Source organism: Plecotus auritus (genome assembly GCF_963455305.1).
Source record: "Plecotus auritus genome assembly, chromosome: 10".
Lineage (NCBI taxonomy): Eukaryota > Metazoa > Chordata > Mammalia > Chiroptera > Vespertilionidae > Plecotus > Plecotus auritus.
The window spans coordinates 29,322,473-29,344,207 of record NC_137785.1 but is presented as its reverse complement, the minus strand read 5'-3'; positions in this window follow the sequence as shown (position 1 = coordinate 29,344,207).

The following is a 21,735-nucleotide window of genomic DNA, read 5'->3' as shown; positions in this document are numbered from 1 at the left end:
TGCACCCCTATGTTCATAGCAGCACAATTTACCATAGCTAAGATTTGGAAACAGCCTAAGTGCCCGTCAGAAGATGACTGGATCCGAAAACTATGGTACATCTACACAATGGAATACTATGCTGCCATAAAAAAGAAGGAATTACTACCATTTGTAGGCACCTGGATGGAATTAGAGAACATTATGCTAAGTGAAATAAGCCAGTCAATGAAAGAAAAATACCACATGATCTCACTCATTTGGGGATAATGAAAAATATTATAAACTGATGAACAAAAAGATAGATACAGAGGCAGTAAAGCATCAAACAGACTGTCAAATTACAGCAGTAAGTTTAGGGAGAGGTGGGGGAAATAAGAGATCAACTGAAGGACTTATATGCATGTATATAAGAGTAACCAACGGATGCAAAACATTGGGGGGTGAGGCATGTATGGGAGTGGGGTGGGGGGGGGGCAATGGTAAGATATGTACACATATAATACCTTAATAAAAAAAAATAAGTATCTGGTTTCTCATTTCTGAATTTAAAAAAATTGGAGGGATTTTACTATTAGGAACAATGTTTGGTGTAGGTTGTTGCTGTAATTCTTGTATCCTAATCTTTATAATGAGTGCATATAGAATATTATTAGAATGTCCACTCAGACACTCTGCTCCCACCTACTGAATATCTGTTTGTGCCTGCTGCTACACACTCTAGCTCTTGTTTTGTAACTGGGAGAAGAGAGAGAAGGAGCATATGCTATGACAAGGAAGAAAGAGGATGGAGAGAATGCAAAAACAAAACAAACAAACAAACAAAACCCGCTTCCCCTGCCAGCCCACAGACTGAGCCAGAAGGCTGCCTTCCCAGGAGGTGTCATCCACAGCCAAAACCTTGAGACATGTTTGTGCCAGGGCTCCGGTTTCTCTCGTGGCCGTGTGGTGACAGACCCCCGGCCCCTTCCTGCCTTCTCTCCAGATACCGTCACTGCCCATCAAGGCATTTCTGTATCTTTGGCCTCACCTCTTTCTCATGCACTTCAACAGCGACAGCCTTCCCTCCACACACCCTCTAGGAAAACAGGTAATGGACCCTTTGTGCCCACAGCACCTCAGCTCTGTGCTCCTGTCACCTGCTTGCCTATCTTCAAAATGCCAAAGGCACACACAGACTCCTGTTTGGTGTCATTTGTTTGCACCAGTGGAGGTCTCTACCACCCCTTGCTCATATTGAGAAGTGGAAAAGCACTAAGGCCAACGTTGTGAACAGCAAGGGGTGGGGGCTGGGCTTCCCGTGTCTCTCCCCACTGCCACCCCAGGAGCCCCAATGTCCTGTTCTTTCTGTCCCTTTGTCAGCAGACATTTACTGAGCACCACAGAGGTGTCCGGCACTGCGGGAGGAGAGGGGGGCACAGGATCTAATGGAGAGAGCCCGCTCCAGGGCAGGAAACAAAGCGCAGAGCAGGCATCCTAGGGTCTTAGGAGAAGCCCCACATTGTCCAGCATGGGCTCAAAGTCTCCAGTTTTCTTTTTTCTTTTAAGAAAATGTTTACTTTGAAATAATTATAGATTCAGGAAGTTGCAAAGAAATGTACAGGAAACTGTATATGCTTCACCCAGTTTCCCCCAAGGCTGACATCTTACATAACTACCTACGCTATCAACACAAGGAAGTTGGCATTGGTACAATCCAGGGTTGATTTAGATTTCACCAGTTACATATGCACGTGTGTGTGTGTGTGTGTGTGTGTGAGAGAGAGAGAGAGAGAGAGAGAGAGAGAGAGAGAGAGAGAGAGGAGAGAGAGAGAGAGAGAGGCACTATGCAATTTTATCTCACATGTAGCTTTGTGTAACCATCATCCCAGTCAAGATACTTAACTGGGATCGTCACCAGACTCCCTCCAACTACCCCTTTATGGACATTCCTCCCCTTTCCTCCCCATCCTCTCTCATCCCTCCTGGCAATCACTAATCTATTCTCAGTCTCTATAATAACATCATTTCAAAAATGTTAGATAAATGGAATCATGTAATGTTATCCTATTGAAATTGGCTTTTTTAAAACAAACAATTTCCTACAGGTTTCTCCAAGCTTTTGTGTGTAATAACAACACATGATGTCTTTTTATTGCTGAGTAGTATTCCACGGGATGGATGCACATAGTTTGTTGAACTATTTACCCATGTAAGGATATTTGGGAAGTTTCCAGGTTGCATACTGTATATTATGAATATAGCTTTTACGAACATTTATGTATAAGTTCCTACATGAAAATAAGTTTCAATTTCTCTGAGACAAATGCCCAAATGTGCAATTGCTCAGTTGTGTGGTAAGTCAGTCCACTTCTAGTTGTAACAAGAACTGCCAAACTCTTTCCCAGAGTGCTGACCTTTATACAGTTTCCACCAGCGAAGCATGAGTGGTCCAGTTTCTCCACGTCCTCCCTAGCATCTTCAGTTTATCCATGTATGCAGTTAGTGTGCAATAATATCTCAATGTCATTTTGATTTGCATTTCTCTAACTGCTGATGATGTGGAACATCTCTTCGTGTGCTTACTTGCCATCTGTATATCCTCGTCAGTAAAATGTCTGTGTAGACTTTTTGCCCATTTTCTTATTGGATTGTTTGAGGTATTTTTACTGTTGAGTTTTGAGAGTACTTTATATATTCTAGGTACAAGTCCTTTACCGGATGTGTGATTTTTCTCCTAGTCTGTATTTTTTCCCTTTCGTCCTGAGTTTTATAGCCAAACATTTTTATTTTTATTTTTAGTTTTATGAGATCCAGTTTATCAAATTCTCCTTTTATGGATCATGCTTTCAATGTCTGTCTCAGAACTCTTTGTTTAGTCCTTGATTCTGAACATTCTTTCCTATGTTTATTTCTAGACATTTTATAAGTTTATATTTTACATTTAAGTCCATAGTCCATTTTGAATTAATTTTTGTATAAGGTATGAAGCTTAGGTCAAGGTTCAATTTTTTTTGCCTATGAATATAAAATTGCTTCAGTACCATTTATTAAAAAGTTGTCTCCCAGCCTGGCTGGTGTAGCTCAGTGGTTAGGCATCAACCTATGAACCAGGAGGTTAGAGTTCGATTCCCAGTTAGGGTACATGCCCAGGTTGGGGGCTCAGTCCCCAGTAGGCAGCATGCAGGAGGCAGCCGATCAATGATTCTCTCTCATCATTGATGTGTCTATCTCTATCTCTCTCTCCCTTTCTCTCTGAAATCAATAAAAGTATATATTTTTAAAAAGTTGTTCCTCTTTCATTGAATTGTTTTTGCTCCTTTGTCAAATATTAATTGGGCATATTTGTATGGATATATTTTTGTGTAATCTATTCTGTTTTGCTATTTGTTTATCCCTCTGCAGGTAACCACATTGTCTTAATTAGTGTATGTAATGAACCTCCCGCTTTGTACAATTTTCCCCAAAATTGTTTTGACCAAGCTAGGGCTTGTATCTTTCTATACAAATTGTAGAACAAGCATGTCTATGTCTACAAAAAAAACTTACTGGGAATTTGGTAGGAATTGCATGAAACCTACAGGTGATTTGAGGGAGACTTGGCATCTTTACTATGTTGAGTCTTCCAATCAATGAACATAGTATATTTCTCAAGTTCTTAGGTCTTCAGTTTCTATCATCAGCATTTTGTAATTTTGTTCATGTTTATATATTGTTTAATTGAGATATAATTGACATGTAACAGCATTTTGTAATTTTCATCATATAGATCTTGCACATGTTTTATTAGGTTTATACCTAAGTATTTAACTTTTTTAGAGCAATTTTAAATGGTATTTCATTTTGGTTTCCACTTGTTCATTATCAGTATATATAAACGCAACTGATTTTCATCTGTTAATGTTATATCTTGCAACCTTACTCAGCTCACTTACTCTAGGAGGTTTTTTTTTTACTACCTTGGGATTTTACTAGTATATCATCTGCAAATAGAGATCATTTAATTCTTCCATTATAATATTTATGCTTTTTATTTCTTTTCCTTGCCTTATTACAGCGGCTAAAACTACAAGTACTATATTGAATAAATATGGTCAGAATGGAAATCCTTATCTTGTTTCTGACTTTGGAGGGAAAGCATTTGGTCTTTCACTATTAAGTGTGACGTAAGCTACAGGTTTTTTGTAGATGCGTTTTATGAGATTGGAGAAGTTCCCCTATATTCCTACTGTACCAAGACTTGTCATCATAAATGGGTGTTCAATTTTGTTAAATGCTTGATTTGTATCAATTAATATCATATGATTTTTCTTTTTTAGTCTGTTGAGATGAATTACATTGATTGATTTTCAAATTGTGAACCAATCTTGCACACCTGGAATAAACCCCACTTGGTCATTGTGTGTTATTCTTTTTATACATTGCTGGATTCATTTTCTAGAATTTCATTGAGGATTATTATATCCAAGTTCATGACAAATATTGGTCGGTAGTTTTTTTCTTTTCTTTCAGGATTTGGTATCAAGATCATACTGGCCTCAATAAAATGAGTTGAGATTCTCTCCTCTTTTGTTTTCTGAGAAGATATAGAATTGGTGTTCATGGGTGGTCTGAAGCATTCTTTTTTGAATGTTTGGTAAAATTCTTTAATAGGAACATCAGGGCCTGGATATTTCTTTTTCAGGTGTTTTGTAATCACAAATTTAAATTCTGTAATAGTTATAGACATATTCGGGCTATCTATTTAATTTTGCTAAGTTTTATAGTTTCAAGTAATTTAGTCCATTCTAAGTTGTTGAATTTATGAGTGCAAAGTTATCACAGTATTCCATTATTATGGAATGGCTGCAGGTTCTATTATAAAAATCCCGTTTCATTCTAGTATTAGTGATGTGTGTCTTCTCCCTTTTAATCTTTGTTGATCCTGCTAGAGGTTTATCAAGTTTTTAAAATATTTTTGAAGAGCCATATTTTAGTTTAATTTTTTCTATTGTTTTCCTTGTTTTAATTTTGTTGATTTCTGCTATGTTATTTCCTTCCATCTGCTTGCTTTGGATTTATTATGCACTTCTTTTTTTTTTAGGTTCTTGAGATGGGAAATTAAATGATTTATTTGAGACTTTTTTTTCTAATGTAAGCATTTAATTCTATAAATTTCCCTCTCAGCACTTCTTTAGCTGCACCTCACAAATTTTGACATGTTATGTTTTCATTTCACTCAGTGGTTTGTTTTTTTAAGTTTCTTTTGAGACTTCCTCTTTGACCCATGGATTATTTAGATATATGTTGTTTAAAATAAACTGATAAATAAAATAGAACCTGAGGCATGAATACATGGAACAGACTGACAAATGTCAGAGGGAAGGGATTAGGAAGGACTGGATACAAGAAGGTAAAGAGATTAGCCAAAGAACATATATACATTGCCCATTGGCACAGGCAGCAGTGTGGTGAAGGCCAGAGGAGGGGTGTGGACAGGGGCTAGGTGGAGGTGGGCAGAGGTGGGCAAAGGTGGGGGGGGCAGTGAGGGATAGCTATAATAGTGTTAACAATAAAAAAAGTTAAAGAAATATGTTGTTTAATTTCAAAGTATTTGGAGATTTTCTTGTTGCCTTTCTGTTATTTTTTTCCTAATTTGATTCCATTGTGATCAGATAATATACCCTGTATGATTTCAATTTTTTAAAATTTGTTAAGGTTTATTTTATGACCCAAGATATGGTCTATTTTGGTGAATAAATCGTGGGCACTTGAAAATAATATTCTGCTATTGTTGGATGGAATATTCTATAAATATCAATTAGATCACGCTTATCTATAGTTTTGTTTAGTTTTTCTATGCAGTATCTTTACCGATTTTTCTATCTAGAATGTCAATTGACTACTGAGAGTGAGGTGTAGACGTTTGCAGATATACTTGTGGCTTTTCTATTTCTCTTTTCAGCTCTACCAGTGTTTGCTTCATGTATTTTGAAACTCTGGTGTTTGGTCCGCACACATTAAGGACAGCTAGGTCATCTTAGTGAACTGATACTTTCATCATTAAGTATGTCCCTCTTTGTGCCTTGTAATTTTATTTGATCTGAAGTCTACTTTATCTGATATTAATATTGCCACTCTTGTTTTATTTAAAAAGTGTTTACATGATTTATTTTTCCATCCTTTACTTATTTTATTGAGATATAATTGACATTTAACATTATATTAGTTTCAGGGGTACAACATAATGATTCGATATTTATATATATTGTAAAATGATCATCACAATAAGTCTTACCATCCATCACCTCACATAGTTACAATTTTTTCTTGTAATGAGAACTCTTAGCAACTTTCAAATATACAATACAGTATTATTAACAATAGTGGCTGTGCTGTACATTACATCCCAGGACTAATTTATTTTACAATTGGAATTTGTACCTTTTGACCACATTCACCCATTTCACCCACCCCAGGAGGCTACAAAGTGATCTGCAGATGGTTGCTGCTTGTGCTGGGTTTGGAGGTACCTGGGAGAGGCAAAGCTGCACACTGAGACTGGGTGCCACTACTGCCAGGCTTGGGGCCACTTAGCAAGAGCTATGGGGCATGCCAAGGACAGACACTGCTTTTGGGGGTTTGTGAACCTTTGAGAGATTTTAGGAAAGTCCATAGCCTAAACAGAGACAGGCCATTTGTACATGGCTTGGGAGGGCCACAAGTTGAGGGGGGCAAGGTCTCAGGGAATCACCAAGGCAAGGTGAAGGGTAATAGCCAGGTTAATGGAGACCCAGACTTGGTAGCCACCTGCACTTGCAGTCTGTGAGGTGGGGGAGAGGGCTCAAAAAGAAAACAATGGCATCTTTCAGCACTTTTGCCTGGGAGAAAGCTGCTTCTCCAGTCCTGGCCCTGAAGCTAGGCAATTCAGTTCATCCCCATATGTCCCTAGCATTTTTTTGAGCTGCTGCCCTTGCACTGGAGTTCAGAGCAAGTGAGTCCATCAGTGAGAAAATCCATGCATGGGCCCTTTAAGAGGAATGCCCGGGACTGCAGCAGCCCTCTGTCTCACTCAGCCATAATCACCACTGGTTTTCACAGCCAGAAGTTATGGGGACTTCTCTTCCTGGCACTAGAACCCTGGGCTGGGTGGGGAGCCTAGTGTGGGGCTGAGACCCCTCACTCCTTATTGATTTCAGAGAAGAAGGGAGAGGGAGAGAGAGAGAGAAACATCAATGATGAGAGAGAATCATTGACCGGCTGCCTCCTGCACGCCCCCTACTGGGGATCAAGCCCACAGCCTAGGCATGTGCCCTTGACAGGAATTGAACACGGGACCCGTTAGTCCGCAGGCTTATGCCACTGAGCCAAACCAGCTAGGGCTCTCTCCCTATTCTTAACCAATACACATGGGTGTGGGCCTGGCCTGTTCAGCATCTCTACCCGTTACCAGTCTCCATGTGGGCTCTTCTATGTATCTTTAGTTATAGGACTTTTGTTCAACTAGACTTTAGGTGGGCCTTGTTTTGTAGTTTAGTTGTAATTTCAATGTGGCTCTGGTGAAAAGTGAGTTCAGTGTTTATGCATTTCTGCTATCTTGACCAGAAATGAAAGCATTTATTTTTAAAGTACTTATTGACATTTGGAGCTTATATCTTTCATTTTATTATTTGTTTTCTGTTTGTCACCTTTGATTCTCACCTGTGTTTCTTTTTCCTCGCCTTTCTGTGGGCTATTTGTTCAATTTGAGAGTTTTGTTTTGATTCCTTTATGATTTTTCAGTATATTGCTTTGTGTGGTTTTTATGGTTGTTCTAGGTATGACCATATACATATATAACGTCACAGTCCACAGGTGTCAATGTTTGACCACTTCAAGTGAAGTGTAGAAACCATACTTCCATTTAGATACTTTTCCTAACCCCATTTTTTAAACACAATTGTCTTAATGCCAAAATATGTCACTTATTTGTGAATCTAAAAAAGAAAATTAACAAACAAAATGTAAACAAACTCATACAGAGAACAAACTGATAGTCACCAGATGGGAAGCGGGTGGGGAGGTGGGTAAAAAGGGTGATGAGATGAAGTACAAATTTCCAGTTATAAAAATAGTCATGGGAATGTAAAATACAGCACAGGAAATATGCTCAATAATATTGTGATAACTATGGATGATGTCAGATGGGTACTAGACATATCAGAGTGATCAGTTTGTAAGGTATATAAAAGTCTAATCATTATGTTGTACATCTGAAACTAATATATCATATATCAACTATAACTAAAAAATACATTTAAAAACAATTGTATTAAGTTATTTTTTGATATATTTTTAATTGTCTTTATCTTTCCATTTGTTTTCTCTATATATTGGATGCCATATCAGATGACATTATAAATTCTGCTTCATCCACAACATATGATTAAAGAAACTCATGAGATAAAGGATAGTCTATTGTATTTACTTCTATTTTTACCCATTTCATTGTTTGTCTTTCCTTTCTGGATGTCCCAGCCTCCTTCTGTTATTTTCTTTCTGTTTGGAGAGCTTCCTCTAAGGATATATATGCAAGCAACATATTCTCTTAGTATTTCTTTGTCTGAGAATGACTTTATTTTCCCTTTGTCCCTGAAGGTTAGTTTCACTGAATAGAGGATTTGCAGTTGACAATTCATTTCTTTCAGCACTTGAAAAATATTGAGCCTCCATAGTTTCAAATGAGCAATTCATTGTCATTTAAAGTTGTAAATATTTCTCTCTTTTACGTGTCCAGCATGGCTAGAGAGCGGTCCGGTTCCTGAGTAGGGGCGGCTGGGGATTGAGAAAATGAAAGAAAGAGACAGACACAGAGATAGAAGGAAAAAGCTGGGGCTGGGTGGGACCACTGCCCTCTGACATGGACAGGGACAGGAACAGTGACCCCGAGCCAATACAGCGTGTTTATTTTATACAGCGTGTTTATTTTATACAGCAAAAAACAGGAAGTTTTGCTAAAAGTCAAGACAAAGGAGATTATGTGCATTCTTGGGTGGGCCCCAGTTGTATTCATTCCTGGTGCTTGACTGGATTTAAATAAACAAAACCCACCCCCTGGCACCTGGGCTGAAGGTCAAGCTGACAACACTCCTGCCTTTTGGCAAAGCGTGTTTCCAGGACGTGGCTTTGCCCGCGCCACTGGATTCAGCTGACAATAATTAAAGAAATGCCCATGTGCCTTCCCAGGCACTCTCTACATAAAGTGATGTTCCTTCTCAGATAATGTTGTTTCTCTCTGGCTGTTTTGAAGATATTTTCTCTGTACTTAATTTTCAGACATTTGATTATGATATAGTTTGTTGTAGATTTAGTATTTCTTCAAATACTTTTTCAGTCCCACACTCTTTCTTCTTTCCTTTTAGGACCCTGATTATATGAATGTTTTATCTTTTGCTGTTGTTCCCATGCAACTCTGAGAATCTGTCATTTTTCTCAGTCTATTTTCTGTTGTTCAAATTGAGTAAATTCTATTGATCTGTCTTCACGTTCATTGTTTCTATCCTCTGTCATCTCTGTTCTATTATTGAATCTATCTAGGAAGGTTTTTTTAGTTGCATTTTTCAGTTTTGTAATTTCTATTTAATTATTTTTTTACTACTATTTTTTCTAATACTTTTTATTTTTTCCACTTGTTTTAAGAGAATTTGTGTTTGCTTAAGCATTTTTTTATGGCACTGCTTTAAAATTGTCAGGTAATTCCAACATCTGATTTATCTAGATATTGGAGTCAGTTGTCTTTTCTCATTCAAATTGTGGTTCTTCAGAATGATAAGTGATTTTCAACTGTATCCTAGACATTTTGGTTATTATGTGATGACACTCTTGACATTAAGTCTGTTTTAGTAGGCAATTGCTCTGTTTAGGTTTGGTATATAGGTTCTGACATATATTCATTGGCATTAGTCTTAGTGATGGTTTGGTTATTAGAGCCCTTTCACTGTGATTCTTACCTTCTAGCTTCATTCTTCTACCACTGCTGGGGCTCCTGCTCAATGTCTATGCCATCTGTTGGTGTCATTGACAGGGCTACCTGGTGTTGCTGGGCCATCCTCTGTAGCTGGAGGGTTGGGGATAGAGGACAGGGCTGTTGGACCTGAATCTTTTTATACCACCAGGTGGAGGGCAGGTTGACACAGGGCTCAGTTGATGTTGTACCTGCAGGTGGACCAGGCCACCAACCATACTCTGATTGTACAACTGCTGCAGGTGGATTGGACTGCCTGCCAGTGCCTCTGTCTTGGAGTGGGCATTGGGGTTCCCCACTAACTCTCTTTTAAGGTTTTCCTTTTCTTGTCCTTTTTCCAGAGACAGCAGGCTTTCTTTGTATTTTTTCTTTAATTCCTGTTGACAGTTCTGGATTATAGGAATCTTCAGCACCTAGACCCAGGTACGAGAGATTAAAAGAACTTGGGGAACTCACTACATTGTTACTCCTTAAATCCTAAGGTTCTAAGCTAATCCATTTTCTTCTTTCCAGCTTTAAAAAGCTTTTAATCATTGTCTGTCAAGTAATGTCCAGGCTATTCCATTTTACTTATTTATTTGTAATTAAACAATTCTTAATATTTATTTATTAAATTGATTGGGGTGACATTGATCAACATGAACATACAGGCAGTCCTCGGGTTATGTTGGGCTCAACATATGTCATTTTGTGGTTACATCGCCATCTCCCATTTATTTATAAAAAAAAAAAGTTCTGTCATTTCGACATATGTACATATGTGCTTTATGTTTTTTATTATTTATTTACCACAAGTAAAGGTCAGGAATTGTTATCTTTCTTTTAAATTTTTTTTACTGTTTCACTTCATTACTGCTGTGTATATGCTGCATGTAAGTGACATAGGTGCTTATGTAGGTGGGTTTCAACTTACGGTGAAAATTGTGTTACGTCACACCCTAGGAACGGATCTCCAACCTGAGGACCTACTGTATAGGTTTCAGGTGTGGGTTTCTTTTTAAAAAATATTTTTGTTGTTTTCAGAGATGAAAAGGGAGAGAGAGAGATAGAAACATCAATGATGAGAGAGAATAATTGATTGGCTGCTTCCTGCACGCCCCCACACTGAGGATCAAGCCCACAACCCAATGCCCTGACTGGGGATCGAACCATGACCTCCTGGTTCATAGGTTGACACTCAACCACTGAGCCATCCCGGCTGGGCTCAGGGGTGAGTTTCTGTGTTACAAGATCTGTATATTGCACCATGTGCCCACTACCTAAAGTTTCATTGTATTTAAAGGACAGTATTTTAATCACTTCATCTTCAGCCCATTGGTGAGGGGGGCTTCCTTCCTTAGGGTTGTTGGGTTGGTTAAACACACAACTACCAAGACTGGACAAATAAGATCGAAAGCATTTTAATAGTCACATACACTCATAGCCCAGAGGAGGACACCACATGCCACCCAGGGTCACATGAAGGTTGCAGTTGGGAACAGAGTGAACAAACAGGCTGTGGGAGGCAGGCTAGTAGTGTCGAGAGGGAGAGGTGCCCTGGTTCCTGCAGGAGGATGTGATTAGCTTTTTTGAATAATTCCATGGACTGGGAGGGACTGAAACCGGATGTGCAGGGATAAACAGGAACTGTGCCTGCCTGGTCCCTTTGATAAAAGGACCTTCTCCGTGGGAGCAGCGTGAGGAGGGTTACCTCTTGGTTTTACCAGATGTCAAGGCAGCATATGATATTGATCCTTACTACACAGAGAGAAGCAGGGGAAAGTATCACTTTTCTCCAGAACTGGAACTCGTTTATTTTTAAGAGACCTTTGTATTCTGATCCCAAATACAAGCTCCTCTTCTCCAGATCTTCTATTAAAATTGTGACATTTTCTTGGACCATTAGCAAGAGTCTCGAGCATGCTGTGTGCAGCTTGAGATGATTTAGAAAGTGCAACTTAAATGATGTTTTCCTTGAAAATTTTTAATTGAAAAGGAATATAACCATATTATAGATAATTTGGGAAATATGGAAAAGAAAAATTCTTCATAATTTCAACCCATAACCATGCCAATTATAATCTCAGTATAATTTAAATCTGTGAGTATAGAATATATATGGTCTGTTAACCTGCTTTTCACATCTGATGTTTTATCATCGTCTTCTTCTCTTTCTTTCCTAAACAAGTCAGACAAAAATTTATGAGGTGAGGCTGAACTAGGGAGGAAGCTTTGGTGGTCCAGCATGGAATTTGCACCCTGAGACGCGAGGCGGACACGGCACAGGAGAGCCGTGCAGGTGAGAGTGTGTGACCCCACAGTGGGTGAGGGAGCATCCGTGCAGGCGTGACCGAGCACGTGTCTCAGAACCCACGCAGAACAAGGAGGGCGTCTGAGAGTTTGGAGGGAGGGCAGTAACTGGCTATTTTAAAGCTATGGGTCATGTTTCTCACTGTTGGAAAACAGTTAAAATATGAAAAAGGAAACATTAGACTGAAACATGTGGTATTAAATTGGAATTGGAAGTATTGGTGAGAAGTCATGATTTTCTCTATATAGAAACAGAAATAATATACACGGAAGCACGAGCACCTGTATACATATGCTCCTTGACACTGTCCACCGAGAAGGTCTGGGAGAAGTGGCCCCAAATCATGGTTTCTAAATACTATTCTCCTTGAAAAGAAACATGTGTGCAGGAAGGACTGACTTCAGGGCTGGAGCAGGGAAAGCACAAGATGAACTTGAAATAGCTTGTTTTGCCAGGAAGCAAGGAGATACTGAAAAATGAGAGGGACATGTCAAAAGAACTTCAAAGTCAGCATAAAGGGGCACTCACTGGCCAAATCTGGGACAATTGGGGCACCAAAATAAATAATGGAAGCAACAGATTATAACACACTTAATATAATAGAAATGAATGAGTAGGAAGTCACTGATGTAAACAGATAAATGAATAGATGAAAAATTTAATGAGGAACAAGGTATTACATAGTTTCAAAGTAGCCACCCATGAAGTACTTATTAATTACAAAGAGGAAAGGAGTAACTTTATGGAGGGGAAAGCTGGTAGACACCACCTAAATCTAGTGATCAAAGTGAGCATCACCTGAATGGAACAAATGGAACTCATGTACTACCTGAGAGGATGAAGTGAGGACAGGGATACCCTTCTGGGACATTCCTGTCAGAGGCCCCCAGCATCTTTTCTGAAAACGGAAGTGAAATGCACATGGCATAAACACAAACATTTCAAGGTGAACAATCAGTGCCATTTAGTACATCCACGATGTTGGGCAGCTACCACCTTTACCTAGTTCCAGAACATTTCATTACTCCCCTCCCCCCCACCTCAGGATCCCCTTCCCCTAGCTCCTAGCAATCATTAATATGCTTTCTGTCTCTATGGATTTGCCTACTCTAGATATCCTATATAATAAAAGCCTAATATGCTAAGTGTCCTGTTGTCCAGTCAGCCATTCAACCAATCAAAGCATAATATGCTGATGACATGCTAAGGCCACTCAACTGCTCACTATGACATGCACTGACCACTAGGGGGCAGGTGCTATGACTGGTAGGTGAGCTTGCTGCTGGGGTCCGGCCAATCAGGACTGAACGAGATGGGCAGGACATGCCCTAGAGCTCTCCTGCGGTCCCTCCCTGGCTGGCCAACCTCCCATGTGCCTCCCCGGCCCTGATCCTGCACCGGTGGGGTCCCTCAGCCTGGCCTGCACCCTCTCACAATCCAGGACCCCTCGGGGGGTGTTGGAGAGCCGGTTTCGACCCTACAGTGGAATGACCAGTCGCTATGATATGCACTGACCACCAGGGGGCAGATGCTCAACGCAGGAGCTGCCCCCTGGTGGTCAGTGCACTCCTGCAGGAGGAGTGCTGCTCAGCCAGAAGCCAGGCTCATGGCTGGAGAGTGCAGTGGTGGGGGCGGGAGCCTCTCCCACCTCCGCGGCAGCGCTAAGGATGTCGGACTGCCGGCTTAGGCCCGCTCCCCACAGAGGGTGCAGGCCAGGCTGAGGACCGCCACCCTCCTCCCCGCCCCGAGTGCATGAATTTCATGCACTGGGCCAATAGTTTCATATAAATAGAGTCATACAATGTGTGACCTTTTGTGTCTGGCTTCTTTCAGTTTAGATAATGCTTTTGAAGTTCACTCAAGTTGTAGCATATATCAGGACTTCATTCCTTTTTATGGCTGGACAGTATTTCATCGTATGGCTATACCACATTTTGTTCATCTATTCATCTACTGTTGGACATTTGGGCTGTTTCCACTTGTTGGCTAATATGAATAGTGCTGCTGTGAATGTTTGTGTTCAAGAATTTGTTTGGTCACCTGTTCTCAATTCCTTTTGGTATGTAAGAATGGAAGTGCTGGGTCACATAACCTGGTCTTAGCATGAGGAAATATCACACAAGCCTGAATTGAGGGGCATGCTATAAAATAACTGGTATGTAATCATCAAAAATGTTAAGGACTTGAAAGTTAGGAAAAGAGTGAGCAGCTTTTCCAGAGACAGGACTAAAAGAGACAGGACTGCTAAATGCAGCACGTGATCAAATAGCAGCTTTGCTATTAAGGATGCCCCCAGAGCAATTGGTGAAACCTAATGGGTCGGAGGAGGAGGTGTTGGCCGCATATCAATGTACTTTCCTGATGTTGGTGACTGATCACAGTTACTTAGGAGAATGCCCTTGTTTATAGAAAATGCATGCTCAAGTATTTAGAAGGGGGGCGTCGTGTCAGCAAGTTACTATAAAACGGTTCATCAAAAAAAATAATATTGCATGGCACTTACAACTTTTATGCAGAGTTGGGATTGTTTCCAAATAAAACAGTTCATTTAAAATATTTGATCAAGTTTTCCTCCAGTTGTCCATATTTGTTTCCAATTTTCTCCAGTTCTCTTTTGAATATTCTCCATGTAGGTTCTTGCCTCCTCATTCCACTTGATAGGGCTAGTATTGAAGTCCCCGGTGAGCTCCATGCTGCTGTATCCAGCAGTCAAGCCCAGGCCTCATCGCACTTGCCTCATCATCAGCCTCTTCATCACCCGCAGGGCAGCCTCCTGGCCCTCCTCCCTCCTCGCTGGCTGCTCCTTCTCTAACTCCTCTGCTGGTCCTTCCCCTTCCCCTGACTTCTAGACATCAGGTCTGAACCCCAGGCACCCGGGACTATTCCCCTTTCTTTCTACAGTCACTCCCTTGGAGACCACATCCAGTCTTGGCTCTAAATACCATCTATCTACTGATGACCCTCCACTTCTTGTCTGCAGCCTGGACTCCTTCTTGAGTCCCCTACTGTGTACCTGACCCTCTGCCTGCTCATCATTTTCATTCGTATGTCTAACAGGGGCCTCAACTAAACATGTCCTACCAGGGGTCCTCAAACTACGGCCCGCCGAGGACATTTATCCAGCCCGCCGGGTGCCACTGCCTGTCCTGCTTAGCAGCCGACTCGTCCCGGGCCAGCAGTGGGCATAGGAATTTGTTCATAGTTTTTTTTTTAAACTATAGTCCGGCCCTCCAACAGTCTGAGGGACAGTGAACTGGCCCCTGTTTAAAAAGTTTGAGGACCCCTGTCTAAACCGAACCTTCTCTATCTTGCTCTCCTCCCAACAATCTTCCTCATTCCAGTAAAAGACAATGCCATCCTTTCTTTGCTCAGGCCAAGCACCTTGAAGTCACCCTAGACACCTTACTGTCTCTCACATCCCACCTCTGAACAGCCAGCACATTGCATTGGCTTTTCCTTCAAAGAGTATCCAGAATCTCACCACCTCCGACCACCACCACTGCTTCTACCCTGCTCCACGCCACCTGCATCTCTCCTCCCAACTAGTAGAGGAGCATCAAACTGGTCTCCCTGCTCCCCCCTGTCCCCTTCAGTCCACGTCACGCCTCTGATCACCACTCTTCAGTGGCTGCCTGGCTCACTCTCATAAATACTCAAGTTCTAATAATGGCTAGCAGGGTATCTTAGATTGGGAAACTCAGAAGCTGATGCTGAAACAAGAGCTTGAGTACAAGTTATTCATTTGGGAGGTGATTCCTGGGAGCAAGGGAAGAGAAACAGGGGAGTGAGGTAGAGAGAGGAAGAAAGCCAATACAGGGTGAGTTACTGAGTTGCCTGAGTGCACAACCAGAGCTCAACCCCCGGAGACCTCTGGGAGAGTGCCCATAGCGTGCCTCACAACTGTCAAACACAAGAGGCAAGACAACTGGGTATTTATTGACTAACTCTGCATTGGTTGAGGCTACTCCCAGGGGCATTAACTCCCTGATCTGCCTCAGGCATGAGGGTCTGCTGCACTCCTGTGGCCAGCAAAGGCCCTCTGACAATGAGGGGCAGGGGCAGAACAAAACTATAGGCTCTGTGTGCATCAGTGGGCAGTGCTGAGGGGATATAGGCAGGGCACTAGCAGCACCTTCTTCAAGGGCCCTACCCAACCTGACTTCCATCCTACCCCAGGTAGCCCTGTGACCTCACCTCCCACCACGCCCCATTCTCACAAATCTCTCAGCACACCAACTTCCTTCTTGCTGGCGTACCACAGAGCCTTTGCACTTCTGGCCACCTTGCCCCAAATGCTCTTCCACCTGGTACCTGCCTGTCTCCCACCTTACCTTCTCTGGGGCTTTACCTACATGTCACCAGCTCAGCAAGTCCTTCCTGGGAAAACAGATGGTACTGTCCATTCAGGACAATATGAGGAGAGTCTAATAAACTACTTACAAAAGGGAAACCAGAAGGGCAGTGAATCCCCTGAGGGCTAGTAATGCAGCCATAGTTACTATCCTTAGGCCTGAAGCACGAGGAAAAGGAGGAGTTTGAGAGCTGGGTGGGCTGTGTAGGAAAAGTCTCCTGAAAGGGACTGAGGCCTTTGTAGGAGGGAGGAGGGATGCTGACCTCATTTGGATTCTGCCCTCCAGTCTCCTGAAGGTGTTTCCTATCAGCCATGTCCACAGGGAGCCAGAGGGCAAGGGAGCCCCTTCCTGCTGTTCACAAATGTTAACCACCAGACACAAGGCGAAGGGAGAGGGGTGAATGGTAGATGTCCAGCATACTGACCAAAATAGCAATACACACACATTGCCTATTCTCCTCATTGCTTTATTTTCCCCCTTAGCACTTAGGGCCATTGAATCTATGATACACTTAGCTTACTAGTATTTTGTTTATTGTCCATTTCCTCCACTTGTGTAAACTCCACAAGGTCAGATATTTTTGTTTTCTTCATTCATTGCTGTATCCCCAGCAGCACCTAAACTAGTGCCTGGCATTTGGCACGTGTTCAACAAATATTTTTTAATGCAACGCCCCCCCCACCCCACCCCTCCAGGCTGTGGCACTGCTACCACAGAGCCTGGGAGGCAGTAACTCCCCTCTACCTCAGCCCCCTCTTCCCGTCTCTTCCCTCCCTCTCTCTTCACTCCTCCCCTCCCTTCTCAGGTGAATGTGGCGCAGCATCCTCGGGGCCCCTGTGGCAGCCTCTGTCCGCCCTAATAATTTAAAATATATTTTTTTGAATGGACAAAGGTGCTACCCAGCTGTGGAAGACAGAATAATGCCCCAAATAAGTCCACATCCTAAACCTAGGAATCTGTGAATATGTTAAGTGACACGGCTAAGGGGAATTAAGGTTGCAAATGCAATTAAGGTTAATCGGCTGACATTAAAACAGGGAGATTATCCTGGATTATTTGGGTGGGCCCAATGTAATCAGGGGCCAGTCAGAGATTGAAGATGCCACACTGCTGGCTTTGAAAATGGAAGAAGGCCCATGAGCCAAAGCATGCGGGCAGCCCCCAGCAGTGGGCAAAGGAAGGGAACAGCCTCCCCGCCAGCCACCATAGAGGAAGACAACTCTGCTGGCACCTTGGCTGAGCCCGGGGAGGCCCATTCCGGACTTCTGACCTCTAGGATGGTACGATGATAAATTCATGGTTTTAAGCCATTAAATTCGTGGCGATGTGTCACCACGGCAGCGGGAGGCTAAGTCACTGCCTTTGTTTTAATGGCAGGAGCACAGGCTGCGGAGCCAGTTGGGGCTGCTCTTCTGGCCCTGAAAGGCAAGGGACCTTATGCCTTTCCTTTTCTGTGTGAATAAGACCATTAATGACTCCTTCATCAAAGGTGTGGTTTAAGGATTTGCTAAACTGATGTGTGTAATGCACCTGGCGCAGATCCTGGCCTTCCGGGACCCCTCTGCTGTCCAGTGGGCCCTACAGATGCATGGCAGACTGCAAACAATACATATTTGTGGAAGGATAAATATATCTCATCCAACCATGTTCTATAACAGACTTCATCTTTCCTCTGTTTTGGGGACAATGGGATCTCCTCCCTCCATTTTCTGAATTTACTGTTGTCAATAAAATTTGAGAATAATCTCTTTGTGAATACAATTTTTTTGGAAATCAGTCTTCCAATTTTTCAAAATGCAAACCCCAGTTGCCTGCAAGACTGCTGTTCACCACATACAAGTTATGCTGTGGACAGCTGCCTACAGCACAGGGTGGTTCAGCTCACCTGTAGCTGGGCAACTCCCAGGACAATGAGTCCCACTCTCCCCGCCCCCCACCCTGGGCCCCCACGTGTCCAGCTGGGGCTGGAAGGGGGGAAGGGGGAGGCAGACTAGAGGCTGTGCTTGAGGTGCTTTTTAAATTTTTATTTTATTGTTTAAAGGATTACAAATAGTAGTACATATTTTGATGAGTTACCTTTTTAGGCTGGGCTTCCCCAGGGCTCTTCCACCAAAGCATGGGAACTGGGGGAGGCTGAGGGGAGGGAGCACGGAGAGAGAGTGAGGTGCGGCAGTCATCTGAGCCCAGAGAGCCTCTCCCTGAGGCAAGAGAAGTGTCAGGGGCCAGTTCAGCAGCTCGGGTGGTGCCTGCCAGGTGAGCACATCCAACCACCCTCCCTCCTGGTGCACGTCCAGGATCAGTGTTCCTGAGGCTGCACACCCACCACCTGGCAAGGAGGTGGGGCTTTCCCCAGAGGGGTGGGGAGGTGGGAGGGCTGGGCCCTGAGAGGGCAGGGAACACAGGAAGCAAGAAAGTAAGCTCTAGCCTTCTGCAGTGCCAAACCACTTTCCAGGCAGCATCCATTTGCCCACCTCTGTGCTACTCACAGCCAGTGCCCCTAAAGCCCTCAAGACCTGAGTTTGCAACCCCATGGGGAGGACAGGGTGGTGAAGTGAAGCCAGCAGAACAAAGGAGGCATTGCAGGAGAGGGAGGCACCTTTGACTAAGGCCTCTGGGCCTGGGGAAGTGACTCATTGGGCCCCTGGATGGATCCACCCATGGGAGTTCAGAGGGGCCCAGAATGCAGCCCAGCTGCCCAAGCACAGGCCCCATGGGGTGGGCGAGGGGCTGTGAGCGCCTTGTCTTAGCTGAGGGGCTTCCTCTAGTGCAGTCCCCTGTGTGCATCCCTAAGGAGCTGGGGTACGCCCAGCCTCGGGGCCTTGGGGGTGGCCCTGTGCTCACAGGGCACTGCCAGCTGGGGCTGTAGCTGTAGGCAGGGTCCTCTCTGCCTCACACTCACTCCCATTGGCCCCACAGGGACTTGGGCTCTCAGCTCTCAGCAGAGCCACACTGCCCTCCCTTAAGCTGAGGCCATCACTGCCACCCAAAAGTGGCCATGTTGGCATCTGGCTCTGTCCCAAGGCTCCCTGGACGCCTGTGCTGAGAGCTGCAGCGCCCAGCTTCTCGGCAGGGCAGTTGCACAACCTCCCCCAATTATGCTCTGAATACTGTGTGGCAACCGGGCGAGAATTCCAGGACCTTGTACATACTCGCACCAATCTGCCTTCCTGCTGTTTGGCTGCAGGGCCAGGCGTGTCTCTGTGGGCCCCGGGAAATGGGGGTGTGTTAGCGTCCAAGAGGGCGTGGCCCGCGTCCAGAGTGGGAGCTGCCGCCCCACCCTGCTGGTACAGACTGTGCGCCCCAAACCGCAGCTCCCTCGGGAGTCCTGGACCGGGTCCAGGACACAGAGGAGGAAGCTCTGGTGACATGCTAGACACGGGCTTGGAGGAGCAGGCGTGGCTGGGAACAGCTCGAGCCAGTGGCAGGTGGCACCTCCTGCTCATCCAGCCAGGGATGTGGGGGTCTGTGCACTCCTGAGGGCATCCTCAAGGGGCCCCTCCACTTGCTCCTGCACTCGAACACTTGGTCCTGGTTTGCGCTGTCTGTGTGAGGTGGCCCACCTGCTACCACTCCGGAGCCATACTCCTGGGCCCAGCACGGTGGCCGGCTGAGAGGGCTGGCAGAACCGGCTGCTCTGTGTAATGGAAATAAAGGCAAGAATCCCGTGTAGCTGACCTCCACCCCTCCCGCTTGTGTTTCCCTGGCTTGTGCCTGCCTGTTCCTTGGGTGTCTCACTGGGTTTTCAGAGAGCCTGGTTCACCGTGGAGATGTCTGAGAGGTTGTTAGCCCCATGTTCAAGCCAAGGAACTTGGGGGTAATCCATGTTCGATGTTACATGGAAATTTCTCTTCCAGGTAACTTTATAGCGCCTCAGTAAACAATTCTTGCAGATAAACAAGTGTCTTCTCTCAGTCTCATGGCGGTCTTGTCACCCACATGCCTGCAGAGGTTGGCACATGCTGCCATCAATCCATGGCCCTCACTGGGTGGTTGGGAGGACAAGCATCTTGCAGTAAGCAGGGACACTTTTGATAATGGGCGTCCAAAGCCTCCACAGCCACATCAGGTCAAAGTCACATGACCCTAACATCACACACATTCTGTACAAGACATCCTTCCACTGAGAGGAGGGTGGGATTAGAAACAGCCTTTCCCTGTGGACAAACACCAACCGACGGGCAGCAGTGCTTGGATACACATCTGCAGGAGGCCCTGCCCCGAGGGACCCCACGCTGCCTATGGCTCTAAGGTTGGAGAGCTTATCAAGGGTCAGGCAGGTGCCCTGATTGTCCAGCTGTGGGGCTGGGGGAAGAAAACTGCCATCTAGTGTCCCAAACAAGATCACCAGGGAGTGAGGGGTAGGGGCTGCCCAAAAGCTGGGCTCTCCTTTCCAGAAAAATGCCCTGGACTTACCGAGATGTGAGGGCAGGACCTGAAGCACGAGCTGTGAGTCCAGGGAAAGCTCCTGGTCAGCCCTCCTTTCTGACCGTCACCCCTCACTGGGGCTGCATTCCATTTAGGTCCCTTCACAAAACTCGGAGGCTTCTAAGAGAACATCACTGTTAGTCTTGCCCCTGGCAGGAAGTGCCCTTAGCTGCCACCAATACCTTTTTCTTTCTCTTGGTCCACAAAGGGCTACCTTATAGGCCCCCATCTCCATCACACTGTGACATCACAACACTGTACATCAGCCTAAGTGTCAGCTCAAGGCCCGCAGCTGCCCTCTCTGGCCAACTCTTGTCCCTCCAGCTCTGTTTAGAGGCCCCCATTGGGTTGAACCAAGCACCCTGCCTAGAACCAAAAATCCTCTGGCAACCCCCATTTTTGTATGTTTTACCCTATCATCTACTCCAGAGAAACTCCCATCTTGTCCGCCTAGAGTGTCCTCCAGGGACACTGCAGCTGCTTTCGTCTCTGGAGGATCAGGAGAACAGGCCCAGTGGGATGGGGCCATCGTTGGCTCTGCTGGGCTTGGCCAAACGAGTCTTCCCTTGGTCAGGGGCTCAATAGAAACCACACCCCCATTTTCTTACATCCATCCTTCTGTGCTCCTTTTTCAAATGTAGTAGTGGTTTATACACACACACACATACACACACACACTCACACACAATCCATAGTGCAAAAGGCCCAACCCACCCTGAACACGGAAT